The following is a 27,782-nucleotide window of genomic DNA, read 5'->3' on the forward strand; positions in this document are numbered from 1 at the left end:
AGAGTAAATAAATACATTACACCAGTGTTTTATGACCGGGCAGCAAACTGTACGTTTCGCCTGTCGAACGATGAAGATGCAATCCAATTTAAAGAGGGCCTTCCTGACTAAGGAGCCATGTGTACCGAAGTTATAGGAGGGGCGGAGGCTGCAAGTACGATGCTAGCACACTTGCGCAGTAACCGTGTGAGCCAGAAAGGAACCACCGTTTTATATGAGTGGGATTGCAAGTGTCGCTCTTCCGCGTGGTGTAAAGAGTTCTTGACACCTTTTAGTCCCGGATTACGACGAAGTGAAGGAGTAGTTCTTGTTCGCGTTCATGTGCTCTATGTGCTCTTTTCCCCCGAAAAAAAAACTGCCGTTTGGGTGCCAGATGCTAGATTGTTTGTTTACTCTAAACATATGCTCGTAAGCCACCAAAATATCCAAAGGAAAAACCAGCAGCCTATCTGGTCGTCGAAGGTAGGAGTATGTTCGAAATGCAGTGCAAGAAAGGCTTAGAACATTCTATGGCATCTGATAGATAGGGGTATGTGCACCTGCGTATTGGCCATGCCTTTTGGCTGCTTGAGGCGGGGCCATCTTTGCCCGTTTCGTTTCTTCGAAACTCCCCGGCTGAGGAGAGGTGGCCATTAGCACTTTCTCTTCCAGCTAGACAGCGCACGATGTGCGCTTGATGTGCTCCATATTCAGCCGGTTCACTTTTTTGTTCTCTGCAGAGCGGACAGCGTCCCTCACTCCTTGACGCGCCGTAGCGCTCATCCGCTTGTTTTCGGCCGTAGCAGCGGATTCGGCTGCCTTCTGACCTCCCTGTGCTGTTACTTAAAGCTCTAGTCGGCGATACAGGGGGCCAACTAACCTCTCAACTCATCTGGCCCTATTGTTCGACATTGAATGGATGGTACGTTTATTAACTGGAAGGGCAAAGAAATCGGCCGGAAAGATGGCATAGCTGGCCTGTTGCATTTCAATGCGAAAAGGGGAGAGGAGGAGAAAGGACGTCGTTCCAACTGACGGTGTGGGGAGGAGAGAGATGAAATAAGCGAATCTGTTGACATCACAACCGCGAGCTGAGGCTCGCGTCGCTCAAAAAGCATCACAACGAGCGCGCTTTGCCTGAGGAGCTATCCAACTCTGCAACCAAGCCTCTAGCGGTAAATACTCTTAAAGTGGCCTGCTTCGAAACTCTTCAAGGAAGCCACCAACATAGTCTTTCGGACGTGTAGACTGAGCACGCCACTAGTAGTGTTTCCACAGTCTCAGCTAGGCCGCAGGTGGAACCGTTTGAGGAGTTCTTTAGCCCAAAGAAATGTAAGTGCTTGCGCATGAATGCTACGTCCAAACGAAGTCCACGCATCAAGCAAGGCAGATGTGCCTGGCGTCTGCCTAGGCCCACTCTTCGTAAAGGAGAGATGACAAGTGGTGTCTGGTCTGGAAAAAGGCCTGCAGCAAAGACAGCAGTGTGGCTATCGCAGATTGTTTGGAAGCGCATAACGAACGGTTGAAAGACAACAATTTAGTCGCTATCAAGACAACATACCAACCAGAATACTTGGCGCTAAATGCTACTGCGGTGACTGGTTGGTCTGAAACATCCGAAAACGAAAGTGACCGATTTGTGCCGGAAGTAGTTCCAATCCAGCTCGGAATACTTAGATGAAAACATGGTTGCCGATGGATTCCAATGGTTCGGAAAATTTTGGTATGTCAAAAAAACAACTCTATTTTGAGTTTCGTGTTTAATTCGGTCCTGAGCTTCGGCATTGTCTTTGCCTCAAATGTGGGACTGTGTTCGCCTGAATTTGCAAAGGGTGTTACCTAAAAGCACTGAATGCTTGAAGTGCCCCTCTTGTTGGTCCCTTTAGACAATTGAGTGCGAATCAGTGCCGCAATTGGGGCTGAAGCTCGCCAGCTTTTATTTGCGGGAAGTATTCTGAAACAACCGCTCAGCTCTCACCTCACATTTGTATCCGCCCGGCAGCCTCGTGCAGCGGATTTGACCCGAGCGACCCGACGACCGGAAGCTGCACTGTTTCATAGTCTCCTTGCATCGAGGTGAAAACTACAGGTGGCGGCAAGCCTGCTGGCTCATTCAAAGGATGTCCTTTATCGTGGTCACGGATATCACGACTCACTAAGAGACGGCCTTGGTCCCATGGCGAAACGTTCTAACATGCGAACATGCTCGGCTTTCCTGGACGGACGAATGGATGGTCGGATAGATGGATGGAGAGAGTGAGAGAGAGAGAGAGAAACTCTTTAATGAAATACAGAGAATTTAGCCGGCGTTTAAAAATCGCTGGCATGCTACTGTACGTAGGGAGGGGAATTTGGGAGATAAAGACTGAAGGAGAGCAGTGTGGAAGAGCTAAAAAAACGAAGATAAAATGCAGCCATGAAGTGGGTACTAAGGATGCAACAGCGAGTATTGATGTAACCTATGGAATGATGGTGTGCATAGTCCGACAAATGGGCTGACGAAGTTCACTGCATGAAGAACGCATGAAGGTAACGTGCAAGTGAATTTAGAGCTTATCGAGATGTCCAATGTCTTTTAAATATGTAATTAGTTCATTGCAAGTCTATGTTGCCTGAGTCCCATTGTTAGGGGCACTGGGCAGAGTTTCTGCATGCAATGTTCATAGTACGCACGCTCGTTAGCATACGCAGGGCACTCAAGCAGGATATGTTCCACAGTTTCTATCGAGGCACAGTTGTCACAGTACGGACTGTTCATTTGTCCAAAACGGTATCGCAAGCCGTTTGTATATGGAGCATTCAGACGAAGTCGGTGATAAAGTGTTTCCAGATGGCGAGGAATTCTGGGTGAGTCTTGATCTCAGATGTGGGTCGATTGAGTGAAGAAATTGATACTGATGTGTCGGCAAACTCCAAAGCCGATACGTTTCTTCGGAGGCAAATCTTTTAGCCATTTGGGACGCATGGATGAACACGTGCGACAAAGCGATCGAAATGCGCAGAGCATTCAGTTTAACTACCCTTTGTCTCGAGGTCAAAGCTACAGCTGGCGCAAAACATTCTGGCTCAATCGAGCGATGCCCCTGATGATTCTCCTTGCCTGGAGATAGAAGCGAATGTGTTAACCTACGGCTGAAACAGGTGTTGCGCTTTATAGGCTTTTGAAGGGAGAAGTGTTTTGAGGCCACGACCATTTGTTTCCCTGTTTGCATTTCTGTTAGAAACACTCAATAACCGTGCCTATCGTAATCTGGTTTGGTTTGGTTTATGGGGTTTAACGTCCCAAAGCGACTAAGGCTATGAGAGACGCCGTAGTGGAGGGCTCCGGAAATTTCGACCACCTGAGGTTCTTTTACGTGCACTGACATCGCACAGTACACGGGCCTCTAGAATTTCTCCTCCAAAGAAATTCTAGCCGCCGCGGCCGGGATCGAACCCGCGTCTTTTGGGACAGCAGCCGAGCACCATAACCGCTGAGCCACCGCGGCGGCTATCGTAATCTCAGTTTTATTCTAACACAGCAAACTGTTTCTCCACTGTGTTATTCTTGGCAGTGTGCTAGGTGCAGCACAAGTACGTTTTCTGGTTTCCAGGAATTATGGGTGGGTATAATCACTTTGCCGCATTGAATGACAATTATATTGTCACAGAGGTATTGCTATTCTCTGTCAGTAGACTCAATAGGGTTGTACACTGCCGCTGCGAACACTGATTTGACCGATGTATTATAAGCCCTGCGACTGCGTCGCTTTCATGGACGGTGCTTTTGGAAATTAATTGATCGCTGCCCAAGAGTACTGAATTATTATAGTGCTCAAAACGTCGGAAACGCGATGTATGTGCCGTAAGGTGCGAGAGGCGCTAGGCTATATTTAAGGGCCTGCTAGGAGGGCAAGCAGGCCCTATCTGGAACGCGTTCTACACAGTAGAAATAAAAATATAACCGGAACGGTGTTCCAGAGAAGCGTATGCGGAACAACCTTCTCCAGAAAACTTGCTATCTTACCGGCATGTTTGGATGTGTAAAGCTGTTATTGCACTGAATGAAAGAGCCAAAGAATCTAGGAGGGACCTTACGTTTATAGAAACGCAATATATATAAAGGAAAAACACAGCAGTGGCAGCATGAAAAAACAAACAACCAAAAAATTCACACTGATAAGTAAACGAAACAAAACTGGCAATAAAATATACGAGCACGAGAAAGTACGCGAAAGCAAAAGAGAAAGCAAATTATTTTAAACTGGTGTATCGAACACTACTCTTGAAAATAATTTGGAATTGTTGTACAACCTGAAGCTGCGCGAAACAAGTGGGAAGTTTGCCGTAAGTAGTCCTTGCATAAGGAAACAGGTAATTGTTCGGATATGCAAAATGTGTTTGAGTTGAGGAAGTTTGTTACGTGTTAGTAAAACGAACGGCAATTTCTCATTGTAAAATGTGAATACTACGGTGCCAAGAGAATATTTAATGAAATTGCAAATCGACAATATCTTATACTACCGAGTAAGGGCTATACACAGCCCTTAAAGCTACGGAATGTAATAATTTAAAATTCTCGGATTTGAACAGTTAGAGTAGATAAATGCGTAATATTTGACCTCAAAATGTGATACAGTAATTGATATGGCTGTGAAAGAAGGCGTAGTAGAGCGAGAGGAGTGTGGGAACCTTGAACTACAAGTTTACAAGTTCTGACTCTTATTCGGATTCTGGTTTGATAGGTTCCTTCTTTTTTTGAAAGAAATGCGCTCAAGAAATTTTAATTCTTTATCAATTATGACACCGAGAAAGACAGTTTGATCGACAGCTGTGATAACAGTAAAACTGAAGACAAAAGATAAGTGATCAAAGGTGTGTTTTTGGGGGGGCGAAAATGAAGCGAAGACGAATTTTAGCACATTGATTGGTTGGTTGGTTTATGGAGTTTAGAGTCCCAAAGCGACTCAGGCTATGAGGGACGCCGTCACGAAGGGCTCCGGAAATTTCGACCACCTGAGGTTCGTTAACGTGCACTGAAATTGGACAGCAAACGGGCCTCTATAATTTCGCCTCCATCGAATTAGATTGGTTTGGTTAATGGGGTTTAACGTCCCAAAGCGACTAAGGCTATGAGAGACGCCGTAGTGGAGGGCTCCGGAAATTTCGACCACCTGAGGTTCGTTAACGTGCACTGAAATTGGACAGCAAACGGGCCTCTATAATTTCGCCTCCATCGAATTAGATTGGTTTGGTTAATGGGGTTTAACGTCCCAAAGCGACTAAGGCTATGAGAGACGCCGTAGTGGAGGGCTCCGGAAATTTCGACCACCTGAGGTTCTTTAACGTGCACTGACATCGCACAGTACACGGGCCTCTAGAATTTCCCCTCCAAAGAAATTCAACCGCCGCGGCCGGGATCGAACCCGCGTCTTTCGGGTCAGCAGCCGAGCACCATAACCGCTGAGCCACCGCGGCGGCTAAAATTAGATTAATAGGAAGCAAATTTCTTCGGCACCGCACATAGTTCTAGACGCGTCAGCATTGAAGTTGTTAGTCAAAGAATCTTATCATTTATCAGAGCTGAAAATTGTGGTGCCATCAGCATATAAAATACACGTAGAAGTGAATTTAGGGAGTACATCGTATAAAATAATAAAAAAAGTTGGCAGAGACACTTAACTGCTTACGTGTGAGAAGGCGTAGGCCCGCTCGCAGGCTTGATGAACGCAGTCGCCGCGCGCTGCGGCGTGACGTAACCCGCTGCCACGCAGCTGGCAAATCTACCTCTGCATGGCTTTACGTAGCCCCCGCCGCGACGCCGCCGCACCGCTTCTGATGAGTTGCTAGCTGACAGCCGTGCGGTGTGGACGCATGTTTCGGAGCTACTGGGATTACTCGGAGTGACAGGGACCGGACGGACTGACGACTACGAGAGCGACGTGACTGCGCCAAATAGATGTGTTCTTTTCTTTAATGTTTTGAAAGTAAGGCCTGTTTAGATTTAGGCTAGTTAGGTGAAGTGTAGACTAAAAAGCAGAGTTTAGGTCACTGACGTAACGACCGGGTCTATTCTGGCCTGCAGCTGTAGGAAAGAAAGTGGCGCAGTATCTGTCTCACATATCTCGGTGGACACCTGAACCGCGCCGTAAGGGAAGGGAGGAAGTGGGAGTAAAAAAAGAAAGAGAAAGAGGGACTGTAATAACTATTTTTGTAAGAATATAATCATTCCTTTTCTAGGTGATCGGCATTTGCGGTAGGCAGAATTTTATTTGAAGACATGTTTGGAAGTGTTTTTTTTTGCGCCTGCAGATTTTCTAGCATTTTGTGGTAGCAATAGTCGAGTGCTGCTAAGATGGTCAAACAAGTGAAGGTTAAATAAATGCAAGGAGTGTGAGGCGTCGGTGAATTCGAAGGAAACGCGGTTCAAATCGGTCGGGGAGGCCGAAGGCGCGGAGATTAAGTGCAAATTTTGCATATTAAGTGCACGCCTGGACAGGGCTGACCAAGCCAACATCAAACTTTCTTTGAAATGCGCCGCTTCCACTTCATCGGCACTTGGGGTAGATTTCACTGTCATAAATAAAAGCAGGACTGTCCTTAACCGGTTCATCCTTTGCGATTCAAGAAAAATGATTACAACAGTTTATTTTTTTTTTCATTTTCAATCCATGCGTTCGGGACGCATCAATTCCCAAGTGAGTACTTCACAACGCGCAGTCTTCCATTGTCGTAGCTGAAAAATTGCGGGCGTTGAAGGCGTTCAGCAAATCCTTGAGCGCCCGTAGGCGGGAAAAGCTTCCCAGGCCGCAGTGGTCTGTGCCGTCCTCGTATTCCACGTTGAATGCAGCGAGGCCGTAGTTCACTGCGCTCACGTTTGCCCTCGCAATGCACAACTGAAAACATAAAAACAAAAAAAGAAACAGGAGAGGTGAAGTAATAAGGGAGTAATTACTCATTGACGTCCACCCGAGCGCAGCCATACGGCCACAAAGGAAAGCTATACAGCTTTCACAATAACTTCGTAGTTAAAGAAAAATTCGTCCTGGTCCGGGGTTCGAACCCGGGACCACCGCCACACCGGAGCAGTCGCTCTACCAATTGAGCTAACCGGGACGGCAAGCTTATGGTAGGGCGAGAGCGAATTGATCTATAACTCGAAGTGGGAACAGTGTTGACCTGGACGGCAAGCTTATGGTAGGGCGAGAGCGAATTGATCTATAACTCGAAGTGGGAACAGGGTCAACACTGTTCCCACTTCGAGTTATAGATCAGGTCAACACTGTTCCCACTTCGAGTTATAGATCAATTCGCTCTCGCCCTACCATAAGCTTGCCGTCCAGGTCAACACTGTTCCCACTTCGAGTTATAGATCAATTCGCTCTCGCCCTACCATAAGCTTGCCGTCCCGGTTAGCTCAATTGGTAGAGCGACTGCTCCGGTGTGGCGGTGGTCCCGGGTTCGAACCCCGGACCAGGACGAATTTTTCTTTAACTACGAAGTTATTGTGAAAGCTGTATAGCTTTCCTTTGTGGCCGTATGGCTGCGCTCGGGTGGACGTCAATGAGTAATTACTCCCTTATTACAAATCTACTCCACCTTGGGGGATTCCCCTAAAATATTTGGTCAGGAGAGGTGAAGCTTTGCTATCTATCTAGAGATCCTATCGTAGCTGTGTTCTATGATGTGTAACATGCTAGCGCCCCCTCAGGGTTGCCAGCGACAGCTCCCGCAGAGGCACCGCCCCAAAGTTCTTCGATACATTCTGTATACACCGTCATCGCCGGTGTGTGCGGAAAATCGCGATGGGTCGAGAGGGTCGCGACGTCCCACGTTGAGATGTGGAGTGAAAATGATCAGAGCAAATTCAATTGTGATCACTAGGTAGTAGAATGACTACAATGCCATTATGACAAGGAAGGATGTAAAATAAGCTAATTACTTCGAAAAGAAAATTGCAGAAATTAAATGAGAATTGAACCCATGATCTTTCGGTTGCGAGTTAGATTGCTATAGGCCATCCATGAGGCACGTTCTTTCGGCTTGGTTAAAGGGAGACCTTGTGTATCTCGTGCTGAAAAAAGTATTAAAAATGGTTTAGTTTTTAGGGGTTTAAATTCCAAAGCGACTAAGGTAATGAGGGACGCCGTAGTGGAGGGCTCCAGATAATTTCACCACCTGGAGTTCTTTAACGTGCACTAACATCGTACAGCACAGTGGCCTCCATCGAAATGCTACTACCGCGCCTGAGATCGAACCTGCGACACTCAGGTAAGCAGCAGAGGACAATAACCACTAAGCGACCAAGGTGGCAAATATAAAAATAAAAAAGGCAAACAATTAAAATAACAGTAGAAAATAAACATCTAGAAATAAAGAAGATTGGCCGTACCCGCGAAATGACATCTAAAGAGGGTCGTAGGGTGCTGAAGGGTCCCGTTAACGCTATCGCTTCATACCCTTAAGGCGGAGCTTAAGTATTCCCCGAAATTTTTCTACTCCCTCCGGCAGCTGGAAACAGGCGGGCAGTTAGGTCGAACGCTGTATATTTTCCGCTAATTACTAAAAGGAATTCAAGAACGTGAAATTTCGACGTGCATGATGAATTCGGTCGAGAAACGTATCTGCGATTGAGCAAGGTGGTACAAAAATAAGACAAAAAATAACCCCCGCGTGTGGCGCTATACCGGGAAACCAGCAAGTCTACCTCATTACCAAGGAAAGAGCTAGTGCGTGAGCTCTGGCAGAGGCTGAAGGTTTTGCAAACGGATACTGTGGTCTTCGCAGTAAGCATCGGAAAGCGTTGCCCTTGATCGCTTTGAAGATGTGCTTTATTTGGCCAGCCAGACGCTTGCAGAGACTTAATGCAGCTTGTGAAGTTTCTACTTCGCTGCTTCACAAGCAAGGACGCTATTCGGTGAAATGGTTTGATTACGGAAGCGAGTCGTCAGGCGCCGCTTTCTCTCAGGGGTTGGCTCCCTTCACATGGAAAACCACGTATAAATACACATAAAATATTTCCTTTAGATATATACAAACGATTACCCATTTTCAGCTATTACCTTATGCAGTAGAGATTCAGCGCTGTCGTAGGCGAGGAGTTTTCCAGCCGCCTTGCTGTACGCCACGGCACCCTGGGGCTCCGTCTTGTGGTGGGCTACAGTGTACGCCGAGTCGCGGCAGACCTGCGCAGTTATCCGCATTGAAGACGGGTAGGGGAGTCACCAAAGTCTAGCACCCGTTACTGCCTCCTGCGTTTCGGGTCCCTGAGGTCAAAACGTTGTCCACCTGATTGTCTGTAATAACGAATTGTGTTAACTGATTAAAATTTCTCTCGGAAGACATGATCGCCGTGCGCCCCCTTACCCATCTCACAAGCGGCCTTCTATCACGGGACAAGCGAAAGTCTCGCCGCGTCTTGCGAAAACTCGACATGGAGGAGACACATGTGCCGGCATTGTGTAAGCTGGCACTAAACGCAAAGAAAAGAATGCAAAAAGAGTGTTTCCCCGGGGGCGTATACGGAATTGACTGCTCAAGCTGAGATGGTGTTTACGTCGGCGAGTCGGGAACTCAATTAAATCATCTTGTTAGGCCGCATGCTTGCTATGTGTATAACATAGATGTTTGCACAAACCCTCCCGCAGAACAGGCTGTCAAGATTGGCGGTCAGACTGACTTAGATGAGGCAGATATCACGGCAATATAAATATCAACATCACAGCTAGACCTAGAGTAAGTTATTATACAATCCACGCCTTATACTTAAATCGTATGGACAGCCATGTGAACCTGATATATGCACAAAATTTGAGTTAGTGTATCTAAATGATTTAAAACCAGTCACTTTGATGATCACATCACTGTGTACAAGGCTTCCGTCCCGGAAGAAAAAAAAACAATGTTTGAACTTAGGTGGTCAGCGTTCATATTTTTTCCCTAATATTGCCTATTTTCTCATACAGTGTACTTCACCTAACACTTAACACAATTTTTAAAAATAGCCTTTTTAAGTGAGAAGAGAGCTTCTTTTCAGCACATAATTGTCGTCGGAGTAGTACATCAGAAACATGAAGTGCTAACAAACTTTTTACCTATTACTGTTAGGCTGCTTACATGTACAGGCGTGCAGCCCACCGTAAGAAATATTCATTTGAGTTTTGGAATTTCGAAAACGCGGTTACCCTTTGTGCTGTGGCCCAACAAATTGAGGCCATTTCGACCAGTTACGTGCACTGGAAAGGTGCTTCGCCTGCGAGCTTCTCGAAAACGCATGTATTCTGACGCCATGTAGCGAAAATTTCTCGGGAAACTGCGCCGAGGGTAACGGCGGTTTCGAAATTCTAAAAAACTGATATGGATGTTACTTACAGTGGACTACAACTGTGTAAATAATTAAGGAGCCTAGCAGTAATAGTTAAAAAGTTACCTATTCAATAGCAGTTATCCAGCCTACAAGTTAGCGCGCCTTAGTTGCATTCTGATGTACTACACCGCTGGCAACGCTGCACCGAAAAAAGCGTTCGTCTAACTCGAAAAGCGTATTTTAAAGTATTGTGTAAAGTCTTAGGCGGAACCAGCTGTATATACGAATTTAAGGAGCCGGAGTACTGCGTTCTTGAGCTTATCAGTTTTAAAATAAGGTTACGTGAACTACCGCATCGTATTGGGAATTTTTACAATCTAGAGGGTGCGCCTAAGTAGTCCAGCATACAGCAATTAGCGATAGCAATTAGTTAAGCCTACAAGCATATATATCAATTACACCAATATTGAGTTTGACATGATGGGTTTCGGACTAGCCCACTTCAAGCCAGCATGTGAAGTACATTCACAACCAAGGACAAATATTCCAGTGGTTAGTCACGGAGGTACTCATTGTAGCTCCGCTTTTCTAGGTTGCAAGCAGGAAAATCGCTGCGCACATTACGTGTGTTGCGCAGCATAGGCTCCTCTTTAGACGTTCACGAGGAAATCTTCGGGTGGAAGCTGAAAGTAAGAGACGCACCTGCACGGGGCTTCCGAGGGCTTCTTCGGAGTCGTGCCTGCACTTCTGGAGGAATCCGAATCCGCTCCGCGACCCACTTCGAGCGCGCATCTCCGCGTTCTGGTAGCGCGGCTTGTACCACCGACCGAACATCGCAACCGAGACGAACAGCGCAGACTGGATGCCCCTGGTATTCAGCTTACGGACGGTGATGTGGGCGTCCGTCTGGGTAAAGAGCGACGACACCATCACGGTGTTGGATTTCCTATGCGGCATTATGCATCGCACTGTTGCATAAGTCCAGGTGCCATGCTGGTGTTCTCACTGGCATGCTTTGGTCTGTTGATAACTGCAAAGAAGTGCTAGCAAACAGTGGCATTAAGGCTCAGTACCAGCGTTATCGACGTATATCGCTTCACTGCTGAACGGAAGATGTACACGTGCAACTATGGAGAACTAATGGTTTGACTTGGGGTCTACGTAGCTTACTTCTAAAGGTAGAATACATGGCGGCGGCGTAGTCAGCCGACCAAAATGGCGACAGTTCACAGTGAACAAATATTATAACATGCAAAATGTGTAAACAAAACATGGCACTGGAATGGCCGGCGCCATACCGCAACTGCTACACGAATGCACAGTAGTGGAGCGATGGCGTCTAACTGTCCGAAGGGGCAATGAAGAAGTATAGACCGAAGTTCTTCGCACAACCGGAAGCCGTGTCTGCTGGGGGCAGAAGATGTCGCAAAGCGGTATACAAGAAAAGCGACGGGAGAAATTGAGCAGACTCTCTCGACAAACATGTCTTTGTCAGTGCGCAGAGGGACATCGTACATGTCTCTAAGCACTTGGCTGACGTAGGCAGGTCAAGCCGCTCTCACCAGGCTTGGTGAACCGCGGCGCGAGAAGTGCACGAGCGTCGTTGGCGGTAATATTTCGCAGCTCACGGACTCGCTCTCAAGGCTGGACAGGTGACCCACCAACACACAGAATCGGGCTCGAAGGTGTCCCTGGAAAATGCAGGGAAATATTGGTTGAGCAATGCCCAGAGGTTTGTGTAAAAATGGGTTGTTTATCAGAAACGAGCCTAAACTTTGGAAGCATGCATGTCTCTAGAGATGTCCATGCCATCTGAGAGGAGGATAGGAGATAGGAGATAGGAGATAGGAGATAGGAGATAGGAGGATAGGAGAGGAGAGGAGATAGCTTCGGTAGCTGAATGCTTGCATCGCAAAAGGAAGGAAGCTTCTCGCCTGAGTCATGAACAAAGAGCAGAGGACAGGAAAAAGAAAAAGGATAGAAGTGAGAAAGAAAAGTTGGCGGTGATACCTTACATGCATAAGGTATCACACAACCTCAAGAAGGTGGGTCAACGGTCTCATGTGAAGGTCGTGTTCACGGCTCCTGAGAGGCTGGGGAGATTGTGCAGAATGAGTTGCCCGATCAAAACGCGTAGACCCGACTGTAATATCAGACATAGGCAGTCCTACGTCCATTGTCGGCTGGGGGTAGTCTACAAGATCCCCTTGTCCTGCGGTAGATTCTACATCGGGCAAACGGGCAGATGCCTCAACGTACGCCTAAAAGAGCACGCGAAGAAAGTCAGAGGTGGTGTCGACGGGCATTTGGCTTTGCATTGTAAGACATGTGACTGCGACCCTCCTTGCCGTCCAATTTTTGAAGATACTGTGATCTTGTATCATCACCGCGACCAACTCACCAGGGAGATTGTTGAAGCGTCGAACATCGTGCGCTTTGGACCGGATTGTGTCAGCGAACCTTCCGTTAATTTGTCGAAAAAAGAGCTTGCATATCTGGCACGATAACCAGATGGCTGTCGAGGGGGTGTGTGTCTTTTTGATGTTATCTTCGATCCTGTTCTTTGTTGCCTATCTGGACATGTGTATATATGCTCCCGATTTTGCAATAAACCGTCTGTTGAAAGTTAGCGCTTGTCTGTGTCTCCTCGCTTGTCCCGTCTTCTCTTGTGCGCTATTTATTTCCCTTAAGTATGAGAGGAGGAGCTTGTCAGTTAAGCAAGTCAAAAAGACGGTAGCCAATATAGAAGCAAAATGAACGCTGGCAACATGCGGCTCCTGTTAATACGCTTCATTGTTGAACATTAAAAAAAGTTCGTTTTGAAACCTAAACATGCCAGAGTAACAACGAGGGAGAAGGAGCCCTACTAACGTTTAGTATCGAATTGTTATTTTTAATCGCCTCGCTCGGCCTGCGGGTTCTGGTGCCAACCTCATCACTGAATTGTGGCCTGGGGCCACAATACGCCGCAAGGGGGCGCCACTGAGGCTTACTATTACTTAAAAATTGGATGAATTCAATGGAAAAGAAACATAGTGTAGAACTATATCGATACTGGAAAAGGCAGATCAGGAAAGAATTTTTCTATGATAACTCAAGAGGCAGTGCCCTACTTTTGGAAGCTAGGTCAGGGTGTCTTAGAACACGCAGCTACAAAAATAAATTTAACGAAGAAGATGACACATGTGCAGTGTGTGGTAGATCTGGTTAAACAATTGAACATCTCATACTAAAATGCGTGTGATGGTATCCATCCGGATGTCGATGCAGGCACAGTCACTCTTCCTGAGGCCCTAGGGTTTAAAGATAACAATGGTCATGTAAATAAATCTGCAGTGGAAGTTAGCAAAAAGCGATTGGAGGATTGGTGGCTGAAAAACAGAGATGTGGGATAAGGTTAGAATTGTAGAAAACCGTAGGTAAAGTTGATGGCGAATCTTAATGAGAATTGCCAACACAGTAAATAAAAAAATAATACAGAAAGAAAAGCTGAGCATGGTGGCAATTGCCACCACCCTGTTTCAAAGGGGGCGCTCCTATCCATCCATTCATCCATCCATCCATCCATCCATCCATTTACTTGTAGTTATCGTGATAAGAGCAAGAAATTCAAGCAGCGTGCTAAATGAACGCATGCATCCTGCTTAGAAAGGCGACTGCGAGTTTTGTCTTACGCCCTCTTATTGGACGTGCATACCGGTTCCTGAAGTACGGAGTAGGCATAGGGTTGTTTGAGAGCGAGTCTCAAAATATAATCATGTTCAAATAGGACACGATCTTAGCTCCGAGTTGGCCTCACGTAAGCAGTTTAGGCCGGGTGGCATCTCCAATATCTACATATTTCACAGTACTGTTTTCCATTATCGCACGCTACCATCTTTGAGACACAAAATGGCTGCATGTTCCTCACAAACGTCTGAATCGTGAGGTAGTTTAACGTCTCCAAGTGATTTTACGCTAACAGTAGCCTCCCGACTCAAGCCCAGAGAATACTCAGAGACCCGAAAGCTGCAATTTGAACCAGTGGAATTCTTTTCCATTGCTCTACTTTATTTTCGGTTCTCGGTTTTCGGTTCGGAAAGTTAAACTTTTCAACAACTGAAGCTCTAAAGCTTGATACTCGGAATAACGCTCCCAGAAAGGTAGTGAGGTACCATAATCTAATCAGGCCCAGACAAGCCTATTTTTCGACGGGAAATTGTTTATGAACGCAAAGTTTACATGTATTGTAAGATTATTTCGATATATCTGCAGATCTCTCTTCGGAAGGCTTGCAGTGTTTCCCTGGTAACGTTGTTGTCGTATTAAAACACGTTTCCTATTGGTTTACTTAACTACTCGATACGAGTGATGCACAAATCTTCGTATCGCTTCTATGCAATTTCTATGCATCGAAAAAATGGGCCATTATTTTCAATATTTTGGTAAAAGTACCTTGCAATATTCTACAGTTGCCTCAATATTAAAATTTATGTCCAAAAATCTTGTACGCATTTTCTGTTGCAAACATATCGAGAAGGCAGTCATTCGCTTTCCAAGAAAGCGGGTGTGGAGAGAAATAATAGGGTAGTCTTAAAAGAACTTCCAGACGCACTCGGACAGGTATGAGTGTGCTCTTAAATGGTCTAGTCACTGTGGATCTCATATGGATTTTATACCAGTAGCGGAAGGGCTGACTGAGGCGACATTTATGCATTCGAGTGTATAAGTCCCCTTCCGTTGTCCTGATAGCATATCCGGTGGAAATGTAAGCTCCGTACAGTGAAATTCTCGCAGTTCGAAATTGGATTGCCCCACTATGCTGCGGTTGAGGCTACATCGGTCGTGGAGGGGCTTAAATTTTGTCATGCCTGCGCCATATTAATATTTATCTCTTGTTGGCTACTTAATAGCGTAATGAAAGCAAAAATAATGAATCCTATGCACAAAAAGTGTCGCAGTTGCTTGGACTTCCAGCAAGACGGGGCTGAACAAACCCGCATTCTTGCGCTGCATGTGTGGTTATTCTGTCCACATGCTTTTTTTCTGTCGATGTGCATGAGTGACTGCTTCAAAACAATCTTAATACTTGCGAACCTGTTCACAGTGCTTACATGTGCTTACCTGTACAGAGTGTTTTTACAGTGCTTACAAGCATACATGTAAAGCGCCAAGAATCACGTTGGGAGCAAAAAAAGAAACTAGAGCGCTCGTACTAAACAGCAACAGCACCCAAACTAGAACCCATGCGACTACAAGTGGACTGATCAGCTCAGCACAGTACCCATTGCGTAGATCTAGGCTGCATTTATTATAGTCAATGTGGTACCACTAAATGAAGCCGCTGTAGGCTACCTACATGAGGCCGATTAACGGAGCACACATGGGCTTGAACGGCCTCCTTTGTTGAAGACTACAATAGGCCTGCCCACGATGGAGCAAAGTGACCTATATGTGCGCAATATAAGATTTGTAAGGAGCACATGAAAGGCGGACATTAGTCCGACGCAGGCCAAATTTACGAGACCGATATTGGTCCCAAATGGATTGCCTACAACAGTTCAAAATAGGACTGGTGTGGATACATATTACAAAAATCTGTCGCAGCGCGAACGAAACGGCGACAACAAGAGACAACAAACACGACACGAAGCAGCAATCGTTCTGTCGTGTTTGTTCTCTCTTGTTGTCCCCGTTTCGTTCGTGCTGCGACAGATTTTTGCATTATGAAACTTGCCGACGTATGTGTACAGCGACCGGGGTACGAAAAAGAGTGAACACAACACCAATCAAAGTTTCGGCGGTGGTGGGCGTCATAAACTGTTCAGAGGAGTCCTTTAATAACAATATAATTGGAACCCTTTTAGTAAGGAGGAGGTACGTGACGCCTTAAGTTTAATAGTTATGTGTATAAAATGTCCGCTCCTTTTGGACTGGGAGCACGGATATTAAAATTGTTTCTCGAGACCAGATATTTTAGTTTAGTTTAGTTTAGTTTATGGGGTTTAACGTCCCAAAGCGACTCAGGCTATGAGAGACGCCGTAGTGAAGGGCTCCGGAAATTTCGACCGCCTGGGGTTCTCTAACGTGCACTGACATCGCAGAGTACACGGGCCTCAAGAATTTCTCCTCCAAAGACATTCTAGCCGCCGCGACCAGCCATCGGCCATACCATGCTGAATACCAGATATTTTCAAATTCGTGAAAAGCAAGTATGTTGTAACGTATATCTTCATGAAGCTTTCTCCAATCAAAATTTATTCTTCGCCAGTTGCCTTCTTTCTTGGCATTGCAACTATGAAATGCTCTGAGCGCCTGCTTGGGGTGACCGTTCTATTGAATGGGATAGCGCCCGTGCCCACCTGAAAACGTGCGCGGCATGCTTGATCCAGAGGTCGGTGTGCATAGCCGCCACCAGGACGGTGTAGGAGGGACGTTCGTCACCCCTCCTGTCCCGTATCATGGAGGACACGGTCTGCGGAGCAACCGAAAGCGTATACACTGAACATGCTTTTTTTTTCGAGCTTGACATTTTTGCACAAGACACAAACTCCCCACCTAATTTATACCTTTTTTTCAATTCTTAGTGAAAGATGGCACTTGTACAGCTGACATCACATGAAGATGCTAAGATAAGAAATCAGTGCCAACACTGTTTTTTCAGCTTTGAGCATATACAACTGAGCTGGCAGGTACAAATGGCGGCCATAATTTTTTATCCTAAGCTACCAAACGTGCCGAATTTTATTTATTTTTAACTGTTCCTTCAACGAAAGGAAACGTTTATTGAACTACGGTATACAAAATTTGCGATCGCAACTTACGAGCAAGTAATCGCGATTTTGGTACCTAGTAGGTCTCGTAGTGCTATGCTATACCTAGCACTGGAAGTTAAGCTGAGTTTAAATATAATGAAAAACATTAATGGGAAATTAGACGGCACCAAAAATATAAAGATTTGAATTTAACGCTTCTTTTCCCAAATTTTCTACAGTAGTTCGAAAGGTACAATTGATAGTTCCGTTGTAGACACTTGCCTTTAGGATCTCCATGAGCTGTGTGAATTTATCGTGCGAGAAGTCTGAAAACGGAGTGTTGATGTATCCGAAGTGAAAGATCCTCTGGTCCCAAAGGCTGTCGAGGTGCGCTTTGGCAGATGGATCGGAAAGAATATCGTCCATCTCTTCAAAGGCGCTGCAAAACGTCGTGAACGAAAAATAACATACCACGGTATACACTCCGCACACTATGCAAGGAGCAGTGGTCATTTCGCATTGAAAAAAATCTTTACTAAATTATGCGCTGGGTACATAGTGTGTCGGGAAGAAGTGTACACTCCGGGAGCTCGTAAAGGCACTAACTTTCCAATACTTATCTTTTTTGTTTGTTGTCGTTGGCGAGTGTATATTTCTTTCCAATTGCTACAAAAAGTCTTTACTCGCACAACCCGTCACTATCCACATTATCTCGGCTTTTAATACGAGCAAAGTCTATCGTTTCTATATCGCCAATTGGCGCATCTTCGCAATCTTCTTCGCTCTGTTTTCTTCTTGCACATCAGACGTCTGTAGCATGAATTCACAACCTTCCTTCTTGCGAGGCGAAACAAGGCAGTACATTGCTTAGGCCATTGTGAAACTAGCCAGGCTACGACACTTCCTGCAGTTCGACAGCAATCATCAGCTCGTGCTTTTCTTTCAGTGGGTTAGAGGAAAGAAACGCGCTATTCTGCAAATAGTGATGGCTCTCTATTTGGAGAATAGCGCATAGAACCAGTAACCCGCCGACTGCGAGAAGAAAACACGCGGAAAATATAGCCGTTGATGACCTCGAGACAGTGGGAATATTTTCCGCAAGGCGGGCGATCTTTTAAAAAAAGATATACTATATGGTGTTCACCTCTGAACTGTCCGCACAGCGTAAAGTTTAAACATTTAAATATTTGTAAGGCGTGGAATGTATGTCGTAATCTACGATGTGACTGCAGAAACTAACCGAACTGTTGTCTAGAACAACAGATCATGACGTGTGAGCCGGAGTACATAAGAATTAAAAAATGCAGCAGTTAAATGCAGCCAATCCCATACTGATCCCGTTGCGAAGGTGTGCCTAAAATTATAACATTCTGCCCTAGATTTCTTGTCCAGTTTTTTTTTTATTTTATTATTATTGTATATTTTTATCACTACACAGATCACATTTGAGCAGGTACTGCACTTCATCTTAGTCAATGCTTTGGTGCTCTGAAATCTGATCATGAAGGAAAAAGTGAATGGCACTATTGGTTGTCTATTTTGTCCAGCAAACCTGGTCCGGGTTCTCCGAAAAGCGCAGTAAGGACGAAAATATTCTGCCTGCGGTGAACTTGATGGTACAGACCTACGATAGATGTTTGCATATAGCAATAAGCCCAAGTCAATGAAAGGGGAATATTTTAGAGGGCTAGCACAAAATTTTAGCGCCTCCATGTCCGCTCACTTGTAGTCGAATCCCACGCCGTACTCGGTCGTCGCGTGCTCGGCGGCGTACCGCACAAAGTGGTGGAAGTTCTCCTCGAAGGGTCCGCCCAGCTCGTTGGAGCCGTCGCGCTGCAGCGAGTCGAAGAAAGTGAAGTCGCAGAGACCATCGTCGGGCAGCGGCAGGCTCCGGTTCAGCTTGACGCCCACGGTGCACAGAAGGGACCCACGGAGGGGAGCGCGACCTGCGTGCAGAGTTGGCGTTGCAAGTGAGTTATTCGCGTGATATATGTGAGCGAAAGCTACACGAAATGGAAAAGAGAGCACGCATTTTTTTATGTAAGAAACACTTGCAAGACTGATATGGGGATGACTACTAGAGTACGAGCACACGCTCTGCGCTGGGGTGTACATATTTGTCTTGTGCGTACCGATGTATTGCCCGAGTTGACCACACTTCGCCAAAAGAGAATTCTGTGCGCTAACAAGGCACGAACAAAAGTTTTCCGAGCAGGAAAATTACAACAAAGCCCTATTAGGGGTCATTCCAAACATGCGGCCACGAACTGGTAGGTGTGCTTTGAACTTCCTTCTTCCACCTGCACAATGTACCCCTCAATGCCTTGCTGTGCATCTAGAAAGCGAGGAAATCATGGTGATTTTCGTGATTTTCGTGTTTCGAAAACTTTGCTGGACACCTGTACATAATGAAGATAAGCCTTTAGAAACAGGCGGAGTGTTTACTCACTCGCTTTCATTGATTTTGTTGTAGCGAGTGTCAGCTTTTCAGAAGAAGCAGTCGGAGTCTCGTCCGAGTCTAGACCAGCATTTCGTGTCAGCTTTTCAGAAGAAGCAGTCGGAGCCTCATCCGAGTCCAGAGCAGCATTTGGTGTTTGTGCCGGTCCCTTGTCGTGCTCCGCTGGCCGGTACCTTGCCAAAGCTGTGGTGATGTCCAGTTCAGCCGTGCCCAGCGCCGAACGGTCATAAAGGGCTGAGAATTTGTTAAACAGAAGTTAACGCAGTGGTAAAGTTCTGTAAGAATGGTTCCAAAAATCTGACGAAAAAAGAAGAGAACCTGAATTCACAATTCGTGTAATGAGAGACTCGACAGAGGGTCATTGTAACGCAGGCATTACCTTTTCTGTAGTCGTAACGCTTTCAACGTGTATTTGACGAAAGGTTTCGCTTGCAGTGAAAATTGTCACAAACAAAAATGAAGACAATCGGAACAATCCGATAAACATGCGGCGCAATCTATCTGCCTCTGACAGTTATTCGTCGTATAGGTGGGCAAACTGATATGATTAGTAATTACCAAAAAGTATGAACTAACACGATATATTTGAAGAAAACTTGTCTTCTCGATTGTTCATGGCATGTGCACACACTCATTTTCGTTTCTTTTTGAAGGGAATCTAAATACCTGTCTTGTCCTAGCAACTGAATTTTAATGTAGAGGTTCATGATTCGAAGAACTTGGCAGGTAACATCAGCTATCTCATCACTCATCAGGCACTGTACTTTCTGCGGCTTCTTGGGCCAAGACAACCCCAATGTTTAGATGAAATAGAATACACCAAAAACCGCACTCACGGGGCGCTATTTAACAACTGAACGAGCAGAACGATTAAGGACTTCATTCGGCCGAACTTTGGAAACCGCACCTGAGTGCACCAAAACACAATAGAAGCTGCAGCTAATTCCGCGGTTGTAACAACGCCAAAAACTCTATCCGAAGGATTTAGCTCGCTCCAGGCAAATATGTAAGAAACCTGTTGAAAAAGTACAGAAATTTTATGCACTGGCCGTCGCATTCTCCAGCTAAGCGTAGGCCGCAGTACTGTACGCTCAACAGGCACTGAGAACCACCGTCGAAACACAACTTAGCGACGAAAGATTGATATCAAACTAGCGAGCTATGAAATTCGAAAAGTACTTTCAAGTCTCTTTTTTTTAAAGTCACAAACTTCCTTGCACACCACAAGCAAGCATATTATATGGTAAAAAACACTGCTTTAAAAACCTGCACCTGCTACAGCACTGGAGCACAATAAACAGACGACTCATCATCATCACCATCATCATCAGCCTGACTACACACACTGCAGGACAAAGGTCTTTTTCGTATCCCTCGAATTATCCCGCTCCTGTGGCAGCTGCGGCCTCCTTATCCTAATTCCATCCGCCCACGTAACTTTCTGCCACCTTCTGCTACGCTTGCCTTCTCTTGGAATCCACTCCGTTACTCTTAAGGACCATCGGTTCTCCAGGCGTCACATTACACGACGTGCCCATGCTCATTTCTTCTTGTTGATTTCGGCTAGGATGTCATTAATTCGTGTTTCTACCCTGCACCTATAATTTTTCTTTCCATAGCTCGCTGCACTGTCCTGAATTTATGTGGCACTCTTTCCGTTGACCCTCACGTTTCTGCCCGATAGGTGAGTCCTGTTCAGATACAGCTGTTATGTATATACATCTCTCTTAAATGACACTGGTAAACCCACTCATGACGTGGGAGTACGTGCCAAATGCGCTCCATGTTTGCCTAAGTCAGTGATCATGATCAGTTCGTCCCCCAGTCCAGATCTCTGAATGCCTCCCGTAAACATGCGGTGAATAGCACTGAAGAGATCCTGACTCCCTTACTGACACCCTTCCTTATTGGAATGAGGCTGTTCTACTCTCTGAGTCCGTAATGCCTGCATGAGTGCCAAGGCTTCTACTGAAAGAAAAATGGTCTTTCATATTCTCTCAAGTCACTATATAGGGGTTGTTTATATCCTGCGCATTTCTCTATCACCGGACAAATAGTGTGGAAATGGCTTATTGTTGACAGCCATTACGAAAACTACCCGGCCTTTTAGGTAATTGCAGTCCGAGGGTCTCCTCGTTCTATTAATATTTCAGAGAATACCTTCTCGGCAAAGTAAATTAAGTTTATTGTCCTAATTTTTCAAGTCCTTGACGTCCTCTTCCTTACGCAATAAGATAATGCTGAGATGTGATGACAGTCTTAGCTCTGATGACGCTCTCCCGACACGTAAATTGTTACCTCCTGTTTTCCTTTTCACATGTGTCAAGTGTTATTCGCTCTGCAACTAGGCCATCATATTTGAAAATTTGTAGTGTTTCGTGCTATAATGCCTAGCTAGCTAGCTCACCCATTTTCGATTGTTTTCATTTCTAACGGGTGAATGACCACAAGTAAATGGTTGCGAAAGTGTGCATACATACAGAAATGCATTTATCGGAGGAGCAGAATGTACATAGAAAAAGACCGCGAATTAACACCCCGTATTTCCCCGCAGAGTAAATGGTGTGGCTTCTATGTGGAGCTGAAGTTTCCGCATCTGAGCTGCAGCTAATGCGGTCTGGTGTGTTTTTGAAAGTTTTCCTGGCAGTACACTGTAACACCACTGCGTCTCTGAGAGAGATATGATGTACTTATTGCTGCCACTCCGCGCCCGCAGCATTTCTGGGCCAGTTTTCAGAGCGCTTCTTGCCTCATTGATTATGCCTCAAGAACGACTCGCCTTCCTTCGGTCAATGTTTAAATACGCCTTATCAGAATCCCTTTGTGAGGCCTCCCTCTGAGCGTCCTTTTCACGAGGTGCGCACAAGCTACCTCCACGCTTCCTTAGTCTTTCCTCGATCGGAGCGCATGCTTCATTACAAAACCCCCGGATCCGCGCTCGCGCACTAGAGCGACTCCGTCAGCTGCGGCGACGCGTGCATTAAAAGTTGGAGGGGACACTCAAGTTCGCCTTACGAGTATGACCTGATAGATCTAATGGGTATATGTCTATATATGCGGTATTCGCCATTCTGTACTTTACACCCAGAGATACCTGGGAGTCCTCATACCTCTCCAGGCGCAGTAAATCAGCGCGATGTGCAGCTTCCCTGCGTTGGCAGGTGATGTCACCCGTGGGGCTTGTGCGTCGCATGTTGCTCTTCCTTAGTAATCACTCGCGTCAAGTAATTAATTTAACAGCCACCTTCCACGTTGGTCACTTTGCTCACAATATGGTTGGCAGGTTATGATGTCGCCACAAGATCACGTGACCAAGGTGTTCCTCCCAGATTGCCTGTCCGGGGTTTTTTGCTCACAACGCCGACGGCACCAGATTGTCTGCGAAACGTGAGCCTTAACGCTATCACATTAAAATGGTAGCTTCGTCCCTGTTAGGCTTCGTAACCGCTGCCCGCACGGTCGACGAATTCGCCACACTTGTTTTTCGTGCGGTTTTGCTCGCTCATGGTGACGTGTACGCTCAGAGCTCTTTATTTTACCGGTTGCGAAACTTCCCCTATAGGGTCCATGTATTAACAAAGGGTGTTCGGAGTCGGCGAAAATTCGGGCGCTTACACATTGCCGCGACGCCTGGGGTCAGTAATGAAACAACCGCCTTGCAACAAATTGAGATAAAGTAAGAGGTAAAAGAAACAGTAAAAAACGCTCTTAAGAAGATGAAGGCGACGAATTCTGAAAGCTTATATCAGTCACTTCCAGAAGGCCCGACATCTTAAAGCCGCTGTAAACTGGCCACTGGAACCAGTCTCATTTGGAAACGGAGTTTCCCAACTACTATGGTCCAAGAGGTTTGATGTACGGGTCTTCTACAGTGATGTGCGAACATTTAATACCTGCTGACACAGCACAGAAAACAATTGGACGTTGGCAAGCCAACTATGCTTTTCTGCTAAGCCATCGGTAGCAGTAAAACAGTACATGCATATAATGCGTAACGAGCGCACATAGGCGTGCGAACCCCAAAATAAGTACCATGGTTTTAATGTGTTCGTATTTTGCGTAAACAGATAAATTTCTGTTATTAGAAACATATTCTCGATGTCAGACGCGCACCAGCGCCTTCTCGTCGCTCTGAGCGCCTCCTTACTCAAGAGGTGGCTAAGCACGGTTCTAAACATGGATGGATCCCATCGATGCCTCCTTAAGATAAGGTAGCATGCATGGAAGGCTCCTCATGTTTCGTCAGGAAACCGGACAAGTTAAGGAGCGCTCTGAAAGTTCACCGTTACACACTGAAATATCAATATTAATTCGCAGTACACCCTTCGCTGTGAGGCAGACCGCGGGATATATCTCGCGATCTTCTAGTCTACAACTTACAAGGTGACCTGGTTTTCCGAAAAAAAGACAAACAAGGCACCAGCTATTCATTAATAAAACTTGCGGACTTCTTGATGAGCACCTATTTGGAAGCTTGGCCACAAAAATGATGTAGTGCAAAAACGCGATCAGCCGACAGGCTGACTGGCATATAGTTGTTGACGCTGGTGGTTTATTGTTATGCAGGCGAGTAGAGAACGCTACGTATGCTTCGGTGGTCGTGAATCTTAGACGTCGTCTGCTCTCGAAAACCGCCAAGTAAGTTGTGGCCCGGGACGATTACTTCTCAGTGAACGAAGGATGACTGCAGTTTTGGAGTCTTATGAAAGCTCTTTTGTAGTGAGTGAAGTTTCTTGTAGAAAAGAGTGTGCAGCAATTTGAGAATTTGATATCGCACTTTGGGTTGCTCAGGAATAGCGCACCAACACCATTAACTCTATGCCAGTGCCCCTGTGGGCAGCGGCCACTTCTGGCTTCTCGCGGCCGCTCGCGCATTCTCCAACTCCGATACTCCTATCTTAGTTCACTCTACTGTGAACGTACCATTTGAGAGCGCCATGGAAGCGAGCAGGAACAGCACCATCACGGTCAGAAGACCAGCATACATGACCCACGTGGAGCGCCAAGGGTCAGCCCTGAAAGGAAAGGCGGGAATTTTTGCCATCGAAGACACACTTCCAGGTTTCACTCTCACTTAACCAATGCGCTCTGTAACACCGCTGAAAGGTAAAATGAAAAAAAAAACGCTTTTCTGCAGGTCATCATCAGAATGTTTTTCGACTTCACAACAGTACAGCATTAAAATGCCCTCTTTTCCTTTTTAATTTACTTACACTGGTTTAACTCCTTCAGAAACTGTAAAAACAAATACGATTAGGCAAGCAAACGTGAGTGCCCACTTTCAGCTTCAAGGCTTTTCCAACTTGTGTCCGATCTGTTTACTTACCGGTAGTTGCAAGAGCTGTTGTGCTCTCTGAGAATACAAATGGAAAGCATAAACAAGCTTGCTTTAACTGATTGCAAAATTACAATCGTCAACGAGAGTGGAAACAATTGCCAAAAACTATTTCGGAAATTACAAAAGAGGTAAACTACAGTGCAGAACGTAGGATAATCGCTTTAGATCACTCACTTGTTTCTTCCTCGTCATATTCGGCCATAACAGTCTCAGCCGGAGCTCCTGCATCTTCTTCAATAGCGATCTCCACTGGGCGGGGAAAAGAAATGGTCATCGTGTAAGCGTTTTTGAGCACGGCATTGATTTCGTTACAACGTATACTTTATGTTTCAAATTATTCAATACAGATTCTTTGTGGAAAAGCTATGAGATATACGACAAAGTTGTTTGTGGAGATAGATTTTACAACATGGCGGATATTATTTGCATGAGAGAGCTCTATAATAGAATAGTTAACTAAATTTAGCCAAGCAAAAAATTAAAATCGGGCAAGGAAATAGCGAAGTACTTGTCTTACATGGGGCGGACACCGAAACCGCGCCATGAGGGAAGGAAAGAGAGAAAGAGGTGCCGTAGTGGGGGGCTCAGGAATAATTTCGACCACCTGGGTATCTTCAACGTGCGCTGAGATCGAACAGCACAAGGGTGCCTTTCTGCATTTCACCTCCATCGAAACGGTGCCGCCGCGGTCGGGTTTGAACCCGGGAAGTCAGTGCACTTGGCTACCGGAAGAGAACTGGCGCTTAAAATTGAATGATTCCTGCCCACGCTCGTACCGCGATAAAGCGGCGGCGGCGAAGGCGGAATTGCTTGAGGGACAGGGATACGAAGCGGCTCTATTTTTACCGTCGGCGATTCGAATCTTTTCTGTTAGATAACGTTGTCGTGACGAGGATACGACACTCCAACTGCCTTCCTTTTTGTCGCTATGGAAAAAATTTGTGGAGACACCCGTATTTGCTGCTCTCTAAACACGAATAGACCTCTGTGGCTGTAAAGAGTGAGTAAGTTCTCCTTAATAGAGCGAAGTACGAATAGTGCTTCGCATTCCTACCAGCTCCAGTGAGAAACTCCTGAAGCCAGGAGTATCATGCTGTGGAAGACTACAGGGGCTACTCTTAGACTGGTACTTGGAGCCCGGACCCTTTCACTTGCCGCGGAATAAATGAGCGCACGTTTAAAGAGGATGTAAGGTGAATGACGCAAGTAGGGTGTTTCAGTTGTTAAGCCCCACCGTGGATTGTAATGAAAGTGTGCCATTTTGTTTCACTGTCTCAATATCGCGGCGTCCGACTGTAATCCAGTCCTAACAATAAATTTAATTTCTGGTAAAAATTAACGTGCTTCGTGTCCATTCCGGATGTCCGCTGAATTCGTGGAAAACAAAAACGCGCCTCACTCCTGAACGAAGGTTGTGGGCATACTAAGCGGACTCGCCAGCATGGACGCATCTCTTAAGTCCGAAGTAGAAAACACGCCTAAGACCTGGCCTCGATCAGTTAAGGAGTGCTGCTACTAATACCGACGACCTGCTCCAGAATGCACGCTGCCACTCCTACAAAGCAATTCGTGCGGGCGCCAACTATCCAGGGAAGAAATAAGTTTGAGCTTTTTTTTTCTGTTTGCAATATATTGTGCTGCAAAAACAACAGACACGTAACCGGCCCATCGCTGCATGCCCTGGTGCATTTTTTTAGTTCGAAAGCACTAATTCATAGGGTCAAACCCAACCAGGAATCTTGAGATGCCCCTGACCTTGAGGGTGCAGAAATAAAATAAATATTGCGCTCTACCGACCTGATGGCGACATATTTGAAGCAAAGAGACTGGTACAGCAGCAATAAGGGGAAAAAGTACACAGTTCAGTTCGAATCGACGCAGTGCTAAAGAACAGTTCAGCGTCGAACCCCGATGTTCAGGGTATATTTAACAAGTTATTCTCTATCTTGCTCATCGCGAAGCAAAGAACAATGCATAGTGTTCTTAACAGTGCGCTAGCGCCATGAGCAGAATAAGCAGCACCACCGAGATGAGACCCACCGGTGCGTAGCAATAAGATGTCAATTGCTGCCAGATGAATTGCATAGCAATGCTATAACTCTTAGATGGAATGGAGTTGCAGTGAAGACTGCACGGAGCAGTCACATATGCGTAAAGACTCACTCATTGTGATGCAGCGAAACCGCTGTCGGAGATCCGCCTTTCTCTTCCTTCTCTTTCTCAGTATTCAAGAGTTCGTAACGGCGAACCCATGCAGTAACTTCGATTTTGCCCGAATCAATCTTGAGGCGCTATCAACATCCGAATGTCTTCTTTCTTGAAGCATTTCCTTGCTTTGGAAGTGGTCTTTCCTGCTACTATTTCTTTAACAGCAGCGCCTAGAAGGACATTCAGATGATGCAAGAAAGCAGATGCAAACGCAAGATTCGACCCGCTTCTACGCACTCATTTGCAAAGCACCCGCCCTATTCACAAGACGTGGCATCCTCTGAGGAGTGGCGATAATTCGTCTGCCACTGGTTGAAAACAAACGCAGGCGGGACACAGGCGGGATCTGGTTCCGCCGAGAGCCGCTGTGGGGAGCCAGCTGGCACTTGACAGCTGCCGCCATCTGTGGCATGCACCTGTCACTAACATGAACTGTGCGATCTGGTTCCGCAGAGAGCCGCTGTGGGGAGCCAGCTGGCAGTTGACAGCTGCCGCCATCTGTGGCATGCACCTGTCACTAACATGAACTGTGCATGCTCTGTAAGAGCTTGCGGTTTTATTTTCAAGCAATTAAGCTGGAGGAGGTGGGGCGCGCATGCGCAGAATGGGATTATTAAAAAAATTGGCAATGGTTTAGCTGTGGTCAAACCGGGTAAACTGCGTTAGCAATGGTGCGCGCGTTCTTCTGGCGGTTCTTCGGCGCGTTGCCGTCGCCGGGTAGCATTGCGGCGTTCCTGAGCAGTCAGGTGTTGAAATTCATCGGTGACCGATGACATGAAA

At 46.1% G+C, this 27,782-nt stretch overlaps 1 pseudogene across 1 annotated transcript; it reads right to left on the minus strand.

Annotated features, from left to right (window-relative positions):
• Positions 1–6,655: 6,655 nt before the first annotated feature.
• On the minus strand, positions 6,656–27,500 carry LOC149336878 (uncharacterized; annotated as a pseudogene). Its single transcript, XR_016284523.1, has 11 exons — positions 27,430–27,500; positions 24,783–24,809; positions 24,380–24,471; positions 19,529–19,690; positions 18,722–18,968; positions 17,281–17,437; positions 16,606–16,718; positions 11,827–11,955; positions 10,967–11,170; positions 9,021–9,143; positions 6,656–6,854 (listed from the first exon to the last, which is right to left on the minus strand). The product of XR_016284523.1 is annotated as an uncharacterized LOC149336878 (transcript).
• Between the last annotated feature and the right edge of the window lie 282 nt (positions 27,501–27,782).

The sequence above is a fragment of the Amblyomma mixtum genome, chromosome 7 (genome assembly GCF_055824585.1).
Source record: "Amblyomma mixtum isolate Tamu chromosome 7, ASM5582458v1, whole genome shotgun sequence".
NCBI classification, from domain to species: Eukaryota; Metazoa; Arthropoda; class Arachnida; order Ixodida; family Ixodidae; genus Amblyomma; species Amblyomma mixtum.